Source organism: Castor canadensis, chromosome 1 (assembly GCF_047511655.1).
Source record: "Castor canadensis chromosome 1, mCasCan1.hap1v2, whole genome shotgun sequence".
In the NCBI taxonomy this organism is placed as follows: Eukaryota; Metazoa; Chordata; class Mammalia; order Rodentia; family Castoridae; genus Castor; species Castor canadensis.
Window position 1 is genome coordinate 118,499,399 of NC_133386.1, and position 19,804 is coordinate 118,519,202.

The 19,804-nt window shown below is 39.2% G+C and overlaps 1 non-coding gene and 1 pseudogene across 1 annotated transcript; both read left to right on the plus strand.

The window, feature by feature from the left end:
* Positions 1-6,894: 6,894 nt before the first annotated feature.
* On the plus strand, positions 6,895-7,057 carry LOC141415759 (U1 spliceosomal RNA). Its single transcript, XR_012440718.1, has one exon. It is a non-coding gene; the product is annotated as a U1 spliceosomal RNA (small nuclear RNA).
* A 12,304-nt stretch (positions 7,058-19,361) lies between these two features.
* Positions 19,362-19,541, plus strand: LOC141415799 (U2 spliceosomal RNA; annotated as a pseudogene).
* Positions 19,542-19,804: the final 263 nt, after the last annotated feature.

Genomic DNA, 19,804 nt, shown 5'->3' on the forward strand with positions numbered 1-19,804 from the left:
ATACGAAAATCAATAAACGTAATAAACCACATTAACAGAAGCAAAGACAAAAACCACTTGATCATCTCAATAGACGCAGAAAAAGCCTTTGATAAGATCCAACATCATTTCATGATAAAAGCTCTAAGAAAACTAGGAATAGAAGGAAAGTTCCTCAACATTATAAAAGCTATATATGACAAACCTACAGCCAGCATTATACTTAACGGAGAAAAATTAAAACCGTTCCCTCTAAAATCAGGAACCAGACAAGGATGCCCACTATCTCCACTCCTATTCAACATAGTACTGGAATTCCTAGCCAGAGCAATTAGGCAAGAAGAAGGAATAAAAGGAATACAAATAGGTAAAGAAACTGTCAAAATATCCCTATTTGCAGACGACATGATCCTATACCTTAAAGACCCAAAAAACTCTACTCAGAAGCTTCTAGACATCATCAATAGCTATAGCAAAGTAGCAGGATATAAAATCAACATAGAAAAATCATTAGCATTTCTATACACTAACAATGAGCAAACTGAAAAAGAATGTATGAAAACAATTCCATTTACAATAGCCTCAAAAAAAAAATCAAATACCTAGGTGTAAACCTAACAAAAGATGTGAAAGACCTCTACAAGGAAAACTATACACTTCTGAAGAAAGAGATTGAGGAAGACTATAGAAAGTGGAGAGATCTCCCATGCTCATGGATTGGTAGAATCAACATAGTAAAAATGTCTATACTCCCCAAAGTAATCTACATGTTTAATGCAATTCCCATCAAAATTCCAATGACATTCATTAAAGAGATTGAAAAATCTACTGTTAAATTTATATGGAAACACAAGAGGCCACGAATAGCCAAGGCAATACTCAGTCAAAAGAACAATGCAGGAGGTATCACAATACCTGACTTCAAACTATATTACAAAGCAATAACAATAAAAACAGCATGGTACTGGCACAAAAACAGACATGAAGACCAGTGGAACAGAATAGAGGATCCAGATATGAAGCCACACAACTATGAGCAACTTATCTTTGACAAAGGAGCTAAAAATATACGATGGAGAAATAGCAGCCTCTTCAACAAAAACTGCTGGGAAAACTGGTTAGCAGTCTGCAAAAAACTGAAACTAGATCCATGTATATCACCCTATACCAAGATTAACTCAAAATGGATCAAGGATCTTAATATCAGACCCCAAACTCTTAAGTTGATACAAGAAAGAGTAGGAAATACTCTGGAGTTAGTAGGTATAGGTAAAAACTTTCTCAATGAAACCCCAGCAGCACAGCAACTAAGAGATAGCATAGATAAATGGGACCTCATAAAACTAAAAAGCTTCTGTTCATCAAAAGAAATGGTCTCTAAACTGAAGAGAACACCCACAGAGTGGGAGAAAATATTTGCCAATTATACATCAGACAAAGGACTGATAACCAGAATATACAGGGAACTTAAAAAACTAAATTCTCCCAAAACTAATGAACCAATAAAGAAATGGGCATGTGAACTAAACAGAACTTTCTCAAAAGAAGAAATTCAAATGGCCAGAAAACCCATGAAAAAATGCTCACCATCTCTAGCAATAAAGGAAATGCAAATTAAAACCACACTAAGATTCCACCTCACCCCTGTTAGAATAGCCATCATCAGCAACACCACCAACAACAGGTGTTGGCGAGGATGTGGGGAAAAAGGAACCCTTTTACACTGTTGGTGGGAATGTAGACTAGTACAACCACTCTGGAAAAAAATTTGGAGGCTACTTAAAAAGATGGACATCGATCTACCATTTGATCCAGCAATACCACTCTTGGGGATATACCCAAAAGACTGTTACTCCAGAGGCACCTGCACATCCATGTTTATTGCGGCAGTATTCACAATAGCCAAGTTATGGAAACAGCCAAGATGTCCCAGCACTGACGAATGGATTAAGAAAATGTGGTATCTATACACAATGGAATTTTATGCAGCCATGAAGAAGAACGAAATGTTATCATTCGCTGGTAAATGGATGGAATTGGAGAACATCATTCTGAGTGAGGTTAGCCTGGCTCAAAAGACCAAAAATCGTATGTTCTCCCTCATATGTGGACATTAGATCAAGGGCAAACACAACAAGGGGATTGGACTATGAGCACATGATAAAAGCGAGAGCACACAAGGGAGGGGTGAGGATAGGTAAGACACCTAAAAAACTAGCTAGCATTTGTTGCCCTTAACGCAGAGAAACTAAAGCAGATACCTTAAAGCAACTGAGGCCAATAGGAAAAGGGGACCAGGAACTAGAGAAAAGGTTAGATCAAAAAGAATTAACCTAGAAGGTAACACCCACACACAGGAAATCAATGTGAGTCAATGCCCTGTATAGCTATCCTTATCTCAACCAGCAAAACCCCTTGTTCCTTCCTATTATTGCTTATACTCTCTCTACAACAAAATTAGAGATAAGGGCAAAATAGTCTCTGCTGGGTATTGAGGAGGGGAGCAGGAGGGGGTGGAGTGGGTGGTAAGGGAGGGGGTGGGGGCAGGGGGGAGAAATGAACCAAGCCTTGTATGCACATATGAATAAAAAAAAAAAATTAATATACAGAAATCAGTAGCTTTCTTATATACCAACAATGAACAGATGAGAAAGAAATCAGGGAAACAATACCATTTACAATAGCCTCAAAAAGAATAAACTCCTTGGAATAAATTTAACGAAGGAAACTAAAGACCTTTATAAACCACTGAAGAGAGATATTGAAGAAGACATCAGAAGATGGAAAGATCTCCCATGCTCTTGGATTGGTAGACTCAACATTGTGAAAATGGCCATACTACCAAAAGTAATCTACATGTTCAAAGCAATCCCCATCAAAATCCCAATAACATTCTTCACAGAGATAGAAAGAGCAACCCTAAAATACATATGGAAACACAAAAGACCTTGAACAGGCAAAGCAATTCTGAGCAAAAAGTCCAACTCTGGATGTATCACAATACTCTATTTTAAGCTACACTACAGAGCCATAACAATAAAAACAGCATGGTATTGGTGCAAAAACAGACATGAAGACTAATGAATCAGAACAGAAGACCCATATATAAATAAACTCACACAACTATAGACAAAACACTTGATGGAGAAAAGACAGACTCTTCAACAAATGTTGCTTGGTAAACTGGATACCTACATGTAGAAGACAGACACTAGATCTCTGTTCCTCACCATGTACCAAACTCAACAAAGACCTTAATGTGAGGCCTGAAACTTTGAAACAACTACAGGAAGTCATAGGAAATACACTGGAATATATGGGCATAGGGAATGACTTCCTAAGTAGAACTCAAAGAGCTCAACATCTAAGAGAAAAAATGAATAAATGGGACTGCATCAAACTAAAAAGCTTCTGCACAGCAAAAGAAAGTCATGAGACTCAAGAGGCAGCCCACAGAATGGGAGAAAATCTTTGTAGGTGACTAACAGCCAGAATCTTCAGGGAACTAAAAAAACTCAACCTCCAAACAACCAGTATCCCCATGAAAAAATGAGCACATGAATGAAACAGAAAATTCTCAAAGGAAGAGGTACAAATGGCCAATAAATACCTTAAGACATGCTTAACTTCCCTGGCCATAAAACAGATGCAAATCAAAACTACATGAAGATTTCATCTCACCCCAGTTAGAATGGCCATATTCAAGGGCAAAAATAACAACAAATGTTAGTGAGGACGCAGCGAAACAGGAACGTTTATGCACTGTTTGTGGGAATACAAATTTGTACCACTGTTATTTTTTGAGATTCCTCAAAAAGCAAAAGATAGAACTGCAATATGATCCAGTGATATTGTTCCTGGGCATCTACCCAAAGGAACATAAGACAGGATATAATAAAGACACTTCTACACCTATATTCATCTCAGCACTGTTCACAACAGCCAAGCTATGAAAACAACACAGTTGCCCTAAAACTGATGAATGGATCAAGAAAATGTGGTATACATACACGATGCAGTTTTACTCAGCCATAAGGAATAATGACATGGGATTTGAAGGTAAATGGATGCAATCATGTTAAGTGAAGTAAGCCATGCTCTGAAAGACAAAGGCCACATGCTTTCTGTCATATGTTGAAGATATATTCAACAGATAAACATAGACACAAAAGCAAAGATGATCATATACAAACTCATATGTAGAACATGTTTGTAATAGTGATCTCTATGAAACTTGGGGATGGAGGGATAGGAAAAGAGAATGATAGAGCATCAATAATATCATAAAACATAACACCTGTGATGGTAGAGGATATAAGGATGTGTATGGAAAGCTGTTGAAAAATGGGGGGTGGGCGGTAAAGGGTAAGAGAGACTAATGGAAGGGATTGAACAGACAAAAGTAGAGTATATTCATAGCGGGAATAAATTGAGAAATCCCTCTGAACATTGACTTAAATATTAATAATGAAAGACAGGATCAAAAAATAGCTACAGTGCTTATGTGTGTGTGGGTAGTTGTGAGAGGAGGAGGGTGAAGGAAGGAGAATTAAGGTGAGGGTATATGGTGGATGGATTTCATATACTTATATGAAATAGAACAAAGAAACCTCTTGCAATTGCTTTAAGTGAGATGAGGAGGGGGTCAAGGGGAAGAGATGGTGGTTATGATCTGACCAATATACAATATAAGCCTATTTGAATTGCCACAACAAATCCCCCCATACAACAAATATAACCTAATAATAAATTTTTAAAAATAAATAAATTCACATTAGTGACATTCTTATAAAGTAACTTTTCTATAAGGTAAGTCTTTTAAAAAGCCAACTACTGTAATGAGGTTTTGCCCGAATCTTCAAAGTGATACATAACACATTTCTATTGCATATGGCAATGTTTTATTCAACAGCTTAACTCTGTAAAAGATAAATCCTGAAAGAGTGTTTTTGTCTCCTGGTACCCAGCAGAGGCCAGAAAATATTAAATATATTTAATGTTAAGAAACATTTTCAATTATCAAAGAAATTTGACTTAAAATTAATATACCATAGAAGAAAATTTTTAACAGATTGTATTTTCAATAAAGACTTATTGGAATGAATCACTCATTGATTCTATGGTATTAGCATTTATGGAAAAATAAGCTCTTTACTACAAGGTGCTACTTTTTCATACTTACATTCAGGAAGCTATTGTTATCTCTTGAATGACTGCTTACTCCTATACAAAAAAAATCACAATGAAATAAAATAAAATCTTACCTTTCTTATCTTCTTCATTCCTTGATGACAGTTTAAGTTTATCCAGTGCTTGTTTTAGGGAAGTGGATATTTTTAATTCCAAATTTGTCATTGGTTCATCTGGGCTGTAGAATTTTGAAATCTTATTGCTATTATTAACTTACCAAAACATTTCTTTGACTTAAAATTAATAACTTTAAAACCTTCTTCATGAGAAGTTAGTTTTAATAAAAAGTATTTTATAGACAACTGTTATAATCTACCTACATTTTACATTTTAACAAAAAAAGTTCTGTATGTCTCAAATATGCCATTGCATATTCAAGTATTAATTAGTAGGGCTAATGGGAGTAAAAATGAGGCATCCAAGTTTTTCTGAGGAAGGACCACAAAATATTTTTACATTCCATGCCCGCTCAAAACACTGACCACATACCCAACAGGAAATAAGCATGCACTAATGAATCCCTATTCATTCCTACCAGTAGAAATAATTTATTTTATGTGGACAACTAATATATGGATCTATAAATTAAGGTATGATTCTATAGGAAGGCAATTTCAGTGGGACTGAAAGAAAACAACATCCTCTGATATTTCATAATTGTTAATTTTTACAAATACAATTGTTTAAGCCTATTGAACAAATAAATGTTACAAGTATTAATAAATGAAAAAATAGTATTAATAAATGCAGCAATGTCAATAAAAATCCGAGGCTATCTTATTCTACATCCAATGAAAAATTGACTAGTATTTAAAAAGTACATAAAAACATAAAAACCCATATCTTATAATAACCATCAAATGAATTTAAGATAAAATATTTAGAGCTGGGGGTGGTGATGCACAGCCAACACCTCCCAGAACCTGATTGAGGCAGTAAAATCGCAAGTTCAAGGCCAGCCTGGGCTACAACATCAAATTCTAGGACATCTGAGCTTTAAAGTGAGACCCTACCTCAACCAAAACAAAACAAAAGATAAAGTGTGGAGAGCCAACAGGTGTATTGGATAAGCTGCATGTTTGAGTTTGTCACAGCCCCAAACTGCAGAAGAGAGCAAGTACAGTTATGCCCAGTAAAATTGTACATTTGATTGGCACAGCCTCAGCTGCAGAAGTGGGCAAGATGCCGTACATATGTTTTTTCCTTTAATGTTTATGTTTGGAGAGAAGATGTCACAGGTTCTTACTGTTCCTGTAGATCATAGTGTCACACTTCCTCCCCTGAGAAATGCCTCTCTTCCTAGTTGCTACTGTATATAATAAACACACTGGAGATGGAGGAGGGCCTGGTGTGTCTCCATCCAAGCACACAGCCTGCCTGGCCCCAGATTTATGCATGTTTTGTCTTTTGTCTGTTGTCTTTTCTACATCTCCCATGGGCCTCAGTGAAGGTTTCTAGGACAAGCTCTTGTGGGACGTGAGAGGTGGCACCTGAACAGGGATCTGAAAGCAAGGTGACTCCTGGGCAAGCGATTTATTTAACTACAGGGGAACTCGAAGCCTGAGGCAAGAAGACACTCTCCAAGAAGCATGCACATAAGAGAAACAAGTAAGGTGGGAGTGAAGAGTGAGTTGACTACAGCCATGTATAAAACCATAGGACAGGGTGAGTCTAAGGAACGAGAACTCTAGGCTTTAAAAAAGCTATGTTAAGGACTATAAGGCAATACTTACCTGGCATGGAGGATACCATGATCATGAAGGTGGTTTTCCCAGGGTGAGGCTTACCATTGCACTCCGGATGTGCTGACCCCTGCGATTTCCCCAAATGTGGGAAACTCGACTGCATAATTTGTAGTATTGGGGAACTGCATTTGCACTCTCCCCTATTAAAAAAAAAGAACAATAAGGCAGAGGAATTAAAAATCATAAGGTGTAAGAATTAAGAATCATAAGGTTTAAGAATTAAGCATTATAAGGTCTAAGAATTAAGAATTAAGCATTATATGGTAGGAGAACTCTAAGGTAGAAATTGTACTATAGAGTACAGTAGCGATTTATGGTAGAGCTGGAGAGACTTAAGATAGAGCAGTGGAGGACTTACGGTAGAGCATAGAAGTAAGAAGCAAAGCCAGGAAGTGGGACTCACTCATATGGAGTGTGAGAAGCAGTAACAAGATTCTGTGGGCTGTGGAAGCACTGAACTGTCAGCCCCACCTTAAAAGTAAAGTTCAGTCTGGAGATTCTGATTCAGTGTAGTCAGATGGGGAGGGTCAGGAGGAAGTTCTGGCACATCAAGCACTGGGAACCATGCATTTGGGGATCCTTCCATGGGCCAAGAATTTTCCTATTCTTGCTGAGAGTCCTCTGCAGGCTGCCTTACAGGTGGTCTGAAGTCAAGAAGAGGATACAGCTGGTTTTAAATTTTACCCTGTGCTTGAGAGGACAGACCCTAATGACCCTGGCATGCAACAGAGATTTCATGAAGATTCCGTTTAAAACTTTAAAGGAGGTAAAACAAGCCTGTACAATGTGTGGCTCTACAGCACCATTTGTGCTGGGCTATTACAGAATGTGGTAGGAGATACTGCTAAGCCTCCAGATGACTGGACAGGGCTGGCTAAAGCATGCCTCTCTCCAGGTGTTATTTGCTGTGGAAAACAGGTTTTGTAGAGTTATGCCAGGGGCAGATAAACGATAATTTGGCCCATGGTCTGCATATCACTGCAGATATACTCATGGGAAGAGGACGCTTTTAAGGCGTGGATAATCAATTACAATATCCCCTTCAGGCATATCAGCAGATTGCCATCGCAGGCACAAGGGCATGGCAAGAACTACCCATGAAAGGTGAAAAGACTTTGGAATTAACTAGCATTCTCCAAGGTTCTGATGAGCCATATCAAGAGTTTGTGGCACCCTGACTGAAAAATGTAGGCAGGATAGTGGCCGATGCTGAAGCCAGAAACATACTGGTAAAACAGCTAGCTTTTGAGAAGGCTAATAAGGTTTGTAAAGCAGCCCTTCAGTCATATAGACAGGAAATGATAAGAATCTTTGTAGATGTTGGGCTGAGTCACATCCAGCGTATAGTTTTAGCTGCTGCCTTAAAGGAAGTGTTCCACCCTGGGGGAAGAAAAAAAGGAGCATGTTTTTCCTGTGGAAAAGAGGGACATTTTGCTAGGGAGTGTCAGAGTAAGCCCCAACCACAGCTAGGTATTTTAGGGCCTGTCACTGGGCAACTAACTGGTGCCAATGCACCCAGAGCTTGAACCCCCAGATATGTCCTTGGTGTCAAAGGGGAAAGCATTGGGCAAATGAATGTCACTCCAAAACAGATATCGATGGGCAACCTCTTATAGGGCAGGGAAACTTCCAGCAGGTCCCGCCCAACCCCGTCAAACAGTGGGGGCAATCATCATGCAGGCTCCTCACCAATACCCATCATTGAAAACCTCATCCTCACCACCCCAGGAATCACAGGATTGGACCTCAGTCCCACCTCTCAATATGTATTAACAACTGATTTGGGAGTGCAAATTATCCCTATGGGTGTCTATGGCCCTTTGTGCCAGGGCACCGTGGGTTTAATATTAGGGAAAAGTAGCACAACCATAAGAGGATTACAGGTTTATCCAGGTGTGATTAATGAAGACTATACTGGGGAAATTAAGATAACAACCCAGGCACCAGGTGTCTTTGTAGCAGTATCTCCAGAGATAAAAATAGTTCAGCTGGTTATTCTCCCAAACGTGAAGAAAGGCAAGGTGTTAACTCACACTCCATGGAGAGCTGGAGGATTTGGTTCCTCTAATCATACCTATTGGGTACAGCAAGTAACAAAAGAAAAGATGGAAATCACTTTGTTCTTAAATGGAAAACGTTTTGGGGACTTTTGGATACTGGTGCTGACGTCTCTGTAGTTTCTGCTAGACATTGGCCAAAAAGTTGGCCTTGCCAACCCTCTGCTGCAGATCTGCAAGGGGTAGGGGCCACTCATGGCCCCTCCAGATGCTCAGCAGATCCATTGGAGGGATGAATAGGGACACTGAGGGCTTTTTGCTCCTTATGTCCTAGACAATCTTCTGGTCAATCTGTGGAGAAGAGATGTATTAGAGGGTATGGGAGTTACACTCTGCAGTCCTAAGACTGTGGCCTCTCACCAAATGTTTCAACAAGGCTATAATCCACTTAGGGGATTGGGAAAACATCAACAGGGTGGGTTACATCCTGTACAGAATCTAGGAAGGACAGGGCTAGGATATCAGGTGGCACAGCTTTTTCAGTAGGGGCCCTGGTCCAACAAATTAATCACTCCCCTTTCAAACATGCAGCCCAGATCACTTGGCTCTCAACAAATCCAGCCTGGGTGGACCAGTGGCCCTTGACAAGGGAGAAATTGGCTGCAGCCACAGCTCTGGTCAAGGAACAATTAAAGGCAGGACATATTGAGCCTACCCACAGCCCATGGAATACTCCAATTTTTTTGATTAGAAAGAAGTCAGGAAGATGGAGGCTATAAGAGCCTCCATTACTGTAATGCAGCCAATGGGAGCACCCCAACCTGGCCTTCCCTTACCCACAGCTATTCCACTAAATTATTGTCTTTGCATTCTTGATCTTAGAGATGCTTTTTTTGCCATTCCTCTCCATCCAAAGGACAGAAAAAAATTTGCTTTCACTTTACCACACCAAATCATCAGGGCCCTGGGCACCAATTTCATTGGACAGTGCTGCCCCCAGGCATGGCTAACAGTCCCACTATGTGTCAGGAATGTGTTGCTGCAGCAATAGAACCTACATGTCACAAGGATCCAGAAGCTTATGTCTGATATTCTGATAAGTTATCCCAGTGAGTCTACATTTTACTAATCCTGGCAGATGTTACAAAGGACCTTGGGGCCTGGGGATTGTGCATTGCCCCAGAAAAGGTACAAATAATGCCTCCCTTTCAATATTTAGGTCAAGTAATCAACAGATGCTTGATCTGTCCTCAAAAGGTGGAGATCAGGAAGGATAGTTTAAAAACTTTAAATGATTTACAAAAACTGCTGGGAGATACCAATTGGCTCAGACCCTCTCTAAAACTTACCACTGACACCTTACCTCTCTTTTTCAACTGCTCAAGGGCAACTCTAATCCTTCCTCACTTTGAGAACTTATGGAAGACACCAACAGGCATTGATTAAAGTAGAGAGAGCAATTACTACAACCCAGATTCAGCGCTGGGATCCACAGCAGCCTGTTCAATTACTGATTTTACACTCTCCATCAATGCCAATGGGAGCACTCTGGCAATTGCAGGGGGTGTTGGAAGGTTCTCACACCATATCATGAACTGATAGCTAGGCTGATGGGAGGCACTGGTTGTTGTGAATTGCTGGGGCATGAGCCCAGTAATATTGTCCCATTTTCAAAGGATCAACAGCATTGGTTATGGCAATTTTCAGACTTAGGGCAATTTGCACTGGCTAATTTTCTAGGACAGATTGGGGAACATCTCCTGCATTCAAAACTTTTATAGTTTGCCTCCCTTCATGCTTTTGTTTTTCCAAAAATTATTCTATCCTCCCCTCTATCAGTGGCTGTCACAATTTTCACTGTTGCTTCTGGGTGTGGTGCTGCTGCCTATTACACCAAAGATTGCCATAAGGTTGAAGATACTGTTTTTGCCTCCACTCAAAGGGCAGAGCTGTATGCTCTCATTATGGTCCTAAGGGACTCCCTGCAATAACCTATTAATCTATACACGATGTGGTGGGTGTTTTACGCCACATTGAAACTGCTTATATTGGTCATACTAGAAGCGAAGAGTTATTTAATCTTTTCTTTCAGTTGCATAGTCTGGTGGAAACTTGACTTTATCCTTGTTTTGTGAGCCATTTGCATTCACATTCTAACCTTCCTGGCCCACTCGCTGATGGTAATGCCTGGGCAGATAACCTAGTCTCTCGGCTTGCTTTGGGCTTGCCCATGCAAACTGCTGCACCTATAGAAGCTGCCCAGCTAAGTCATGCTTTGTACCATCAAAATGCTTCAGCCTTGTGCAGGCAATTTCACCTTACCAGGGAGCAGTCTTGACAAATCATTAAATCATGTCATCCTTGTGTCACATGTTTGCCACAAGCACCTGAGGGGGTTAACCCCCAGGGCCTTTGGCCTGGAATCTTGTGGCAGATGGCTGTCACTCACGTTCCCTCCTTTGGCCGGCAGTGCTATGTTCAAGAGTCAGTGAACACTTATTCAGGTTATATTTATGCCTCTGTGCACACTGGTAAAGCATAGCATGGCTCATTGTTTGGCTGCCTTTGCAGCCATGGGTAAACCCCAACAGCCCAAAACCAACAATGGCCCTGCATATATTTCAGCTGCTTTTCAGCATTTCTGTGAGGCTATCAGATACATCACATTACCGGTATTCCTTATAATCCTCAAGGGCAAGCCATAGTATAACATGCACATGATGCTCTCAAAGTGCAATTAAAAAATTAAAAGGGGGAGATGAGGTCCTTCCCCCAGCTAGCCAATTGCATAAAGCTTTATATACTTTAAATTTTTTGAACTGCCCAGAACAGGGTATTGGCAGTCACAAGAGCCAACTTATAGGCCTTGGGTTCCTTGGAAAAATGTGTTGACTGGCAAATGGCATGGCCCTAGTCCTTCCTGATGTGGGGTTGAGGGCATGTTTGTGTTTGTGGATTTCATCATGGTTTTTCAAGCCTCATGGATCCCCTGGTCCTGAAGATGAGGAGACTGAGACTGGAAGACTCACCCTGGGACAGGGAGCTGCTGAGGCTGACTCCTCCACTGACCAGAAGGCAGCCAAGAAAACGGCCACTGGTGAGACAGATACAGGACAGTGAGCCTCCCACCTGGGATCAAATGAAGAAACTAATGGACATGGTGATGATGGTAACTGGCATCCTGGGAATGGCTGGGAATCCCACAGCACATTGCTGGGGACATTGGTCAAAATTACAATACAGATGGGTATTGTCCAACATGGTGCATACTGGACTTTCATGCACAACCCGCCAATGGTGCATCCTATCACTTGATAGAGCCTCCCTGTATCTATCTTTACAGTGCACATGGGAGGTCATACCTCAGGACATTTGGTGCCTCAATATAGTGACTACAACTTTTCAGGTAAGCTCATCTTATGGGTGCAAGAGAAGGAAGCAAACAATACTGTGGACTTATGGCTGGTAAGAGAACAAATATTGGCCATGCAAAAGGCTTATGTTAATGTTGTTTCTCCAGCTACTATTGCAAAAAACTATCCTGGATTAATTCAAGGGTTTTAATCCATTTAAGTTGCTAAAAGTACTCTTTCTGGTGTTGTTCACCTGTTTTCTTTTTGTTAGTCAAATGTTGCATGGTGCAAAGACAATGCCTTGGATTAAGGGGACAGGCTTAATCTCCAACATTAAGAAATTTAAAAAAAGAAGGGGGACATGTGGGGAGCTGACAGGTGTATTGAACAAGCTACGGGTTTGAGTTTGGCACAGCCCCAAACTGCAGAAGGGAGCAAGTATAGTTATGCCCAATAAAGTTGCATGCTTGATTGGCACAGCCTCTGCTGCAGAAGTGGGCAAGATGCAGTATAGCAGTTTTTTCCTTTAATGTTTACATATGGAGAGAAGCTGTCACAGGTTCCTCCTGTTTCCAAGGATCATGGTGTCACACCCCCTCCCCTGAGACCTGCCTCTCCACCTCATTTTGCCACTGTATATAATAAACACACTGGAGGTAGGGGGGACTGGTGTGTCTCCATCTGAGTACACAAGCCTACCTGACCCCAGCTTTATGTGTGTTTTTGTCTTCTGTCTTTGTCTTTTCTACATCTCTTGTCACCCTCAGTTAGGTTTCTAGGACAAGCTTGTATGGGATGAAACAAAAAAGTATAATTTCTCTTATTGCCTTTTAAGTAAAACTATTAGTGGCCCATCATTTAAAGAAAACAATATTAACTCATTCTATTTTATGTTTGTTCTAGTAAACTGTACTATATCAGAAAAAAATTAAAAAGAGAGAGCCATGACAGAATTCTTCTCTTTCTCCAATTTCTTCAACTGGCCAGCAAGGGATTTGCTAAATCTCTCAAGACTGTGAATAAATAAAGATGGAATAAAATCTTTCTGAGTAGTTCCTTTTTTTTTTTTTTTGGTGGACTGGGTCTGAACTCAAGGTCTCATGTTTGCTAAGCGTACATTCTATTGCTTAAACAACTCCAATCAACCTTGTTTTGTGTTGGATATTTTTGAGATAGGTTCTCTGGAACTCTTTGCCTGGGCTGATTTAGAACCTAGATCCTCCTGGTCTCTGCCTCCTGAATAGCTCTGATTACAGGCGTGAGCCATCAGTGTCCAGGCTGAGTAGTTTCTTTACAATGATCCGTACCTCAGAATGTTAATGGCCTAACAAATATCAAGTTCATGAGCACACTTCATCACACTGCTCTGCCTTGGACACCACTAGGGTTCCCTTGTCACTGGCGGGTTTTGTGAGAGCTTGAGGAACATGAACAAGTTGAACTACTGCTGCTAACATTTTGCAGGCAGCCCTAGTAAGTAAAACATGTATTTTTTTCAGAATAATCTTTAATTCTTAAAAAATACATAGGTATACAAAGCTGGGTTAGCTCAGTGTGAGAGTTTTTACCTAGCATACACGAGGTCCCAGGTTAGATGCCACAGGGTCTCTCTGTGTATCCAAGGTGGCCTGGAACTCTCCATCCTCCTGCCCTAGCCTCCCAAATGCTGGTATTACAGGTGTGGGCCACCACACCAGCAAAAAAAGAAGAAAAGAAAATCATAATTTTACATTTAAGCCAGTGGGTGATCTGTTGCTTTTTAATAAAACAATTAGTGTACACCAATTTTGAAAGTTTCAAATTTTTTTAAAGACACATTTCTGAAAAAAGAATAAAAGCACCTTCACAGGTCAACTCGGTCAATATGTAGTACTAATTTCTTTAGATATATTAAAAGGCAGAATACGTCAAGCCACTTGGATGTCTCATCATCCAAGACAATAAGTCATAAGGACCTATTATTAGGTCAAATAGCTTTATTTGATACACTGCAGTGAATTCTGAAGGCCCATTTTATCCTTGCATAAGCAGAAGCTTGTTTCTTTAATTTCAGAGGCTGGACTTTATATACTGCTGCCACCTTGTGGAGATGTTCTCCTATTACAGGCTATTGCAAAAGCATTGAGAATGTGTGATCTCAGTAGAAGTCATTTTCTGCTTTCCCAGTTTCTGAAATATGATACAACTTTAAACAACCTTTTGTCCTTAAGAACAGCTATAGATACTTTCCTTAAGGAGCTCCTTTCTGGTAACATTTTAATAGATTGTTTAGATTCTTAAATAATTTATTTGCTATAATTATAATTAAAACTACAGGGCTGGGGTGTAGCCGTGGTAGAAGGGTTGCCTAGCATGCATGAGGCCCTGCATTTGATCCCCACACCACAAAAAAACAACTAAAACAATACAAACCAAGCAGGGTAAAATATGAAAATTTATATAAAAATTCAAAATGTTAATAGTTTTGTATTGAAAATATGTTTAATAATAAAGCAAAAACAAGCAGGAAAACAGTACATTAGAGAAAACAGGTGCTTTCATTAGACTCAGAAAACCAGACCATCTTAAGATAACTCCTACATTGTAAGGCAGTACGTTTCTCTGAAAATTAGATTCATTGCATCACAAGTTCGTTATCTCTTTCTCTAGGCAAATATGACATTCCACGCTGTGGTTGTACAGTTTTGCATCTCAGAATTCACAATTACTGAGGGTGGGCTGCGAAACTCTCCCTGGCATGCTTCTATTAGCATTTGTTACTTCTCTCTGCCAGTAAGGGTCTGAAGTATAAGAATTTGGTTCTCTGATGCTCAGATTCATAATACATTTGCAGATAAAACTGTTAAAGCAAATTCCATCTTTATGGGAAATGATCCAGAAAAATCAGACAAATTTAGATGAGGAAAGTGGAATAGTCTTCCTATTGATGGTACAAATGAGACTTATTTCTGTGACAACAAACCTGAGACAGACATGCTAGAAATATTTCCATTAAGAACTTGAACTTAAATCTTCATATGACATGATATTCTGTGGTGTGTTTATTATTAATGAAAACAATTTGGCTTTTCAATATTAGGATTTCTTGGGAATTTAGGAGTTGTTTCTCAGATAGGATTAAAATATATGCAGCCAGGAGTGGAGGGACAAGTCTGTAATCCCAGTACTCTGGGAATTAAGGTCAGCCTGGACTACATAGGGAGTTCAAGGCCAGCCTAAACAAAATAGTAAGACCCTGTCTCAAAAAAATAAATAAAAAAAAATTAAAAACTCAATATATAGGTATTTGGGGCAGAAATTTCTGGATAAGAGAAATTTTATAAATTCTATAAAATAATTTTAGTTCTATAATTTAAAGGAACTGCAAATTAATTGGGAACTGATGGCATTTCCTAATGTTTAATACAACCATGACAAGGGGATATGATGGGAGGTGTCAACAGTAATTTAAGAATTGTGTCTATGCCATAAAAGAGATGCAAATCAAAACCATGCTAAGATTCCACCTCACTCCTCTTAGAATAGCTAGCATCAAAAACACCACCAACAACATGTGTTGGTGAGGAATCAGGGGAAAAAGGAACCCTCATACACTGCTGGTGGGAATGTAAATTAGTACAACCACTATGGAAAACAATATGGAGGCTCCTCAAAAAATTAAAAATAGATCTACCATGTGATCCAGAAATGTAAGTCAGGATACAATGAAGACTCTTGCACACCCATGTTTATTGCAGTATTATTTACAATAGCCAAGCTATGGAAACAACCCAGATGCCCTACAATTGATAATGGATTAACAAAATGTTATATATATACCCATATATGCACAATGTAATATTATTCAGCCATAAAAAGAATGATATTTTGTCACTTGCAGTTAAATGGATGGAACTGAAGAGTATCATGTTAAGTGAAGTTAGCCAGGTTCCGAAAGACAAAACTCATATGTATGTGGAAGACAGATGCAAATACAAATACAAACATCATATGTACATATATATGTATACACACACAAACACACACATAGAAACAAACATACAGAATGTGTTTTCAACAGTGGGACTATTAGAGGAGACTAGGGGAAGAAGGGAAAAAGGGAATGATAAAGAGTGAATAATGTTAAAATACATCACATCTGTGTAGGAAAAAGACATAACCAAAAGTTACAGAAAATTGTCGAACAATACAGTGTAGGGGGAAAAGAGTGAGGAAAACAATAAATACAGGGGTTAGACTGACTAAAGTACAGTATATTTACAGGTAAAACCCCACTGAACAACCAACAGACACTAAAACAGTGAAGGACAGGAATGTAAAATGGATCATATTAAGGGGAGGGTAATAGCAACAGGGGGAGGGTAAATGAACAGGGTAAAGGGGAGTGAATATGGCTGATGTATTTTCAACACATGTATGAATATGGAACATTGAAACCTGTTGATGTCATTTTGAGAAGGGGAAGGTGGAAGAGGGAGAACCATGAGAGGGTGAACCAAGTTGGGGTGCATTGCATGCATATATGGAAATGTCACAATGAAATCCCCCTATAACTATTATAAATGAATAAAAACATTAAAAATCAAATTGTGCCTATGATAGGGAAAAGTGGTGGCATGGGAGGTAGGCAATAATATCAGATTTTGATTGGGATAAAATTAATGACAAAAAGCTGGAGAAAAGGGGCAACACTGAGATGAGGGGAAGTAAAAGAACGAATAGATGAATATTGGGGTGAAGTCATGCAATGGAATGAGGATTAATGCTCTTAAAATGCGTGAGGCCTAAATAGCAGGATGGTAGTCATAAGAAGGCTGAAAACTCTGTGGGTGTTTAGGGCTATGTTTTTTCTGGTGCTGGGGATTGAACCCAGAGTTCAAGGTTGGTCTCTACCATTGACTACATCATAGTCCAAAATATTTTACTAAGCTCTTTCTTGAGTGACAGCTTTGAATCCTGAATATGGTATACAGCATTTCTGTTCCCAGTGTTTGTTCAGATTGTGAAGTAAGGAGGTTTGAGAGTAGACAAGAATTTAGTAACAAAGATCACAGTATATTACATATAATGATTTAGTAATCCATCACAAGTTTCAATTGTGATATATTTGAGTGGATATATATTAAAGCAATTGTATCTGAAAGTCTTCACTCCAGTTTTTCAGGCATTTATAAACTGTATGAATATTGAAGAAGGGCTTATTTGGCTTTTCATCTAGTTGTTAAGCAGTGGAAAATAAATGAAGGAAGAAGTGGAATGAATTTGTGGAGTCTGAGAAGGAGGAAGGCATGAATCAGGATGCAGGTAGCTGATTGGTAAGGGGACAGGAGTCAGAGAGACAGATGGCATTTAAGTGAAGCAGGATAAGGTGGCCTGGCTGTGTACTTGGGAAATCCATGTTCCTGCAGTGCTATGTGCATCCATGGACAGAGATGAGCAGGGGTGAGATGAGATCAGGATGCCGCATCCAGTTCTCCATGAAGAACAAAAACAGTATTTAGACAGATGAAAAAGGAAAGTCAAGAGGTTTTACAGCAGTTTGAGGGAAATGAAGCCAAAATGTTGCAAAAGAAGAAATAGCTAAAAGAAATGTCTGAGGAATGGATGGAAATGTGCTATAAACCAGATAGAGCTGCTCCAGGTAAGAGCTGAGGATGTGCCTAGAAAACTGCATATTAGCTGGTATTCAGACTTTTAAAGAATATCATTATTTATTTAGTACCAAAGAAGTATTTATCTCCTTATTTGTTGGGGAGGGGTTATTCCTACCTGGAAATAATAATGGTGAATTGTAACTCCTCACCTAAACATAAACACACACCTGGAATTGTGAAAGTAGATTCCCCAGGAATATTCCCTTCTAAAAACCTTCATATCCAGTTCACTTCTGTAAAAACTAGAAAGGAACCACAGACTTGGAAATATTCAAGTTTTATTTGCATCGGGCAATGCTTAGTAATCTGGAAAAAGCCAACAGCTACTTCCCCCTTCTCACTGCAAACCCAATAGTGCCAAAAAAAAAATAGATTCTGTCAGTAAGTTTTAGAGATTGGAAATGAATTTACAAAGAGGATTGGGGTGATAGTAGTTGGTACTTTGTGAGTTTTCCTAAACCCAAAGGCTGGATTAGCACAATAAGGCAATTCCTGTAGAAGTCTAAGCTTCTTTTCTTTGTTTCTTTGCAGAATTTGGGAGATACAGGTAACTTTGGCTTTCATTTCAAACTGGGACACCATTGAGCACCAAGAAAGAGATGAAGGTATTTCTAAAAAAATGAATAAAATTTATTAAGCTACTACACCTTGTATGTGCATTTGTGTTGTGTGTTTTATAGAATATATGCTCCTCTCATTCCATTCATTAGAAGTTGCTTTGTGCTGGGCACCACTGGCTCATGCCTATAATCCTAGCTACTCAGGAGGCAAAAATCAGGAGGATTGAGATTCAAAGCCAGCCCAGGCAAATTCTTTGCAAGACCCTATCTCGAAAAAACCCATCACAAAAAAGGGCTGGTAGTGGCTCAAGGGGAAGGCCCTGAGTACCACAAAAAAAAAAAAAAAAGTTGTTTTGTTTTCCCTTGTGACTCAGAGTTGTACCCAAGGGCTCACTGCAGAAGTTGGTAGAAGACAGTTACTTGCATTTTAAGGCCTAATATCATAAACATATTATCATGAATAAAATACTGATGTTAGCATCAGAAGGATGGACTTACCGAATCTTCCCCCTTACAGAAGTGAGTTAATAAGGGCCCATCAGTTCCCTAGTAAAATGATAATGTAATAAATGATTTAAAAAATGGAAACACCCAGAAGAAGAGTTTATGGCATGAAACCAGTCTCAGATAGGTGTCAATTGTTCAGAGTCCTACAGAACTGAGTTGTTAATTCAGGACACTCCAATTCCAAATTAAGTGCAGATAATTATGGTACTTGGAAGGCTAGGGATATAGCTCAGTGCAAAAGTGAATGTTTAGCACAAACAAGGCCTTGGATTCAATTCCCAGCACCACAAAAAAAATGGGGTTAGGATTCCTAGCATTTAATTTTAAAAACATTTTCCAACAAAGTTTCAAATTGAATTTTAAATTTTAATTTGTAATCACTTCTCGGCCTTTTGGCTAAGATCAAGTGTAGTATCTGTTCTTACCAGTTTAATATCTGATACGTCTTCTATCTGAGGACAATATATTAAATGGATTTTTGGAACAGGGAGATGGAATAGGGGCTTGAGACAAAAAAAAATTAATTTGTACATTTTAATTATATCGATTACTTAATTAAAAATACATGTGCAAACTTACATAACTACAACTATACACTATGAAGTGAAGGATTTATGAACAATAATAAAACAATTTTGTGGCTGATGAGGCTTTTGGGGGAGACATATAAAGAGAGCTTATTAAAAATCAGGGAAGAGAAACACAAAGGGAAGCATGGTAGGGCCCAGGTGGAAGCTGGAAGCCAAGAGAGTGTGTTTCTGCCCTTCATGTGTTTTTAAAACCTACAATAACTTATGGGAAGGGGAGAACCAGGTGATT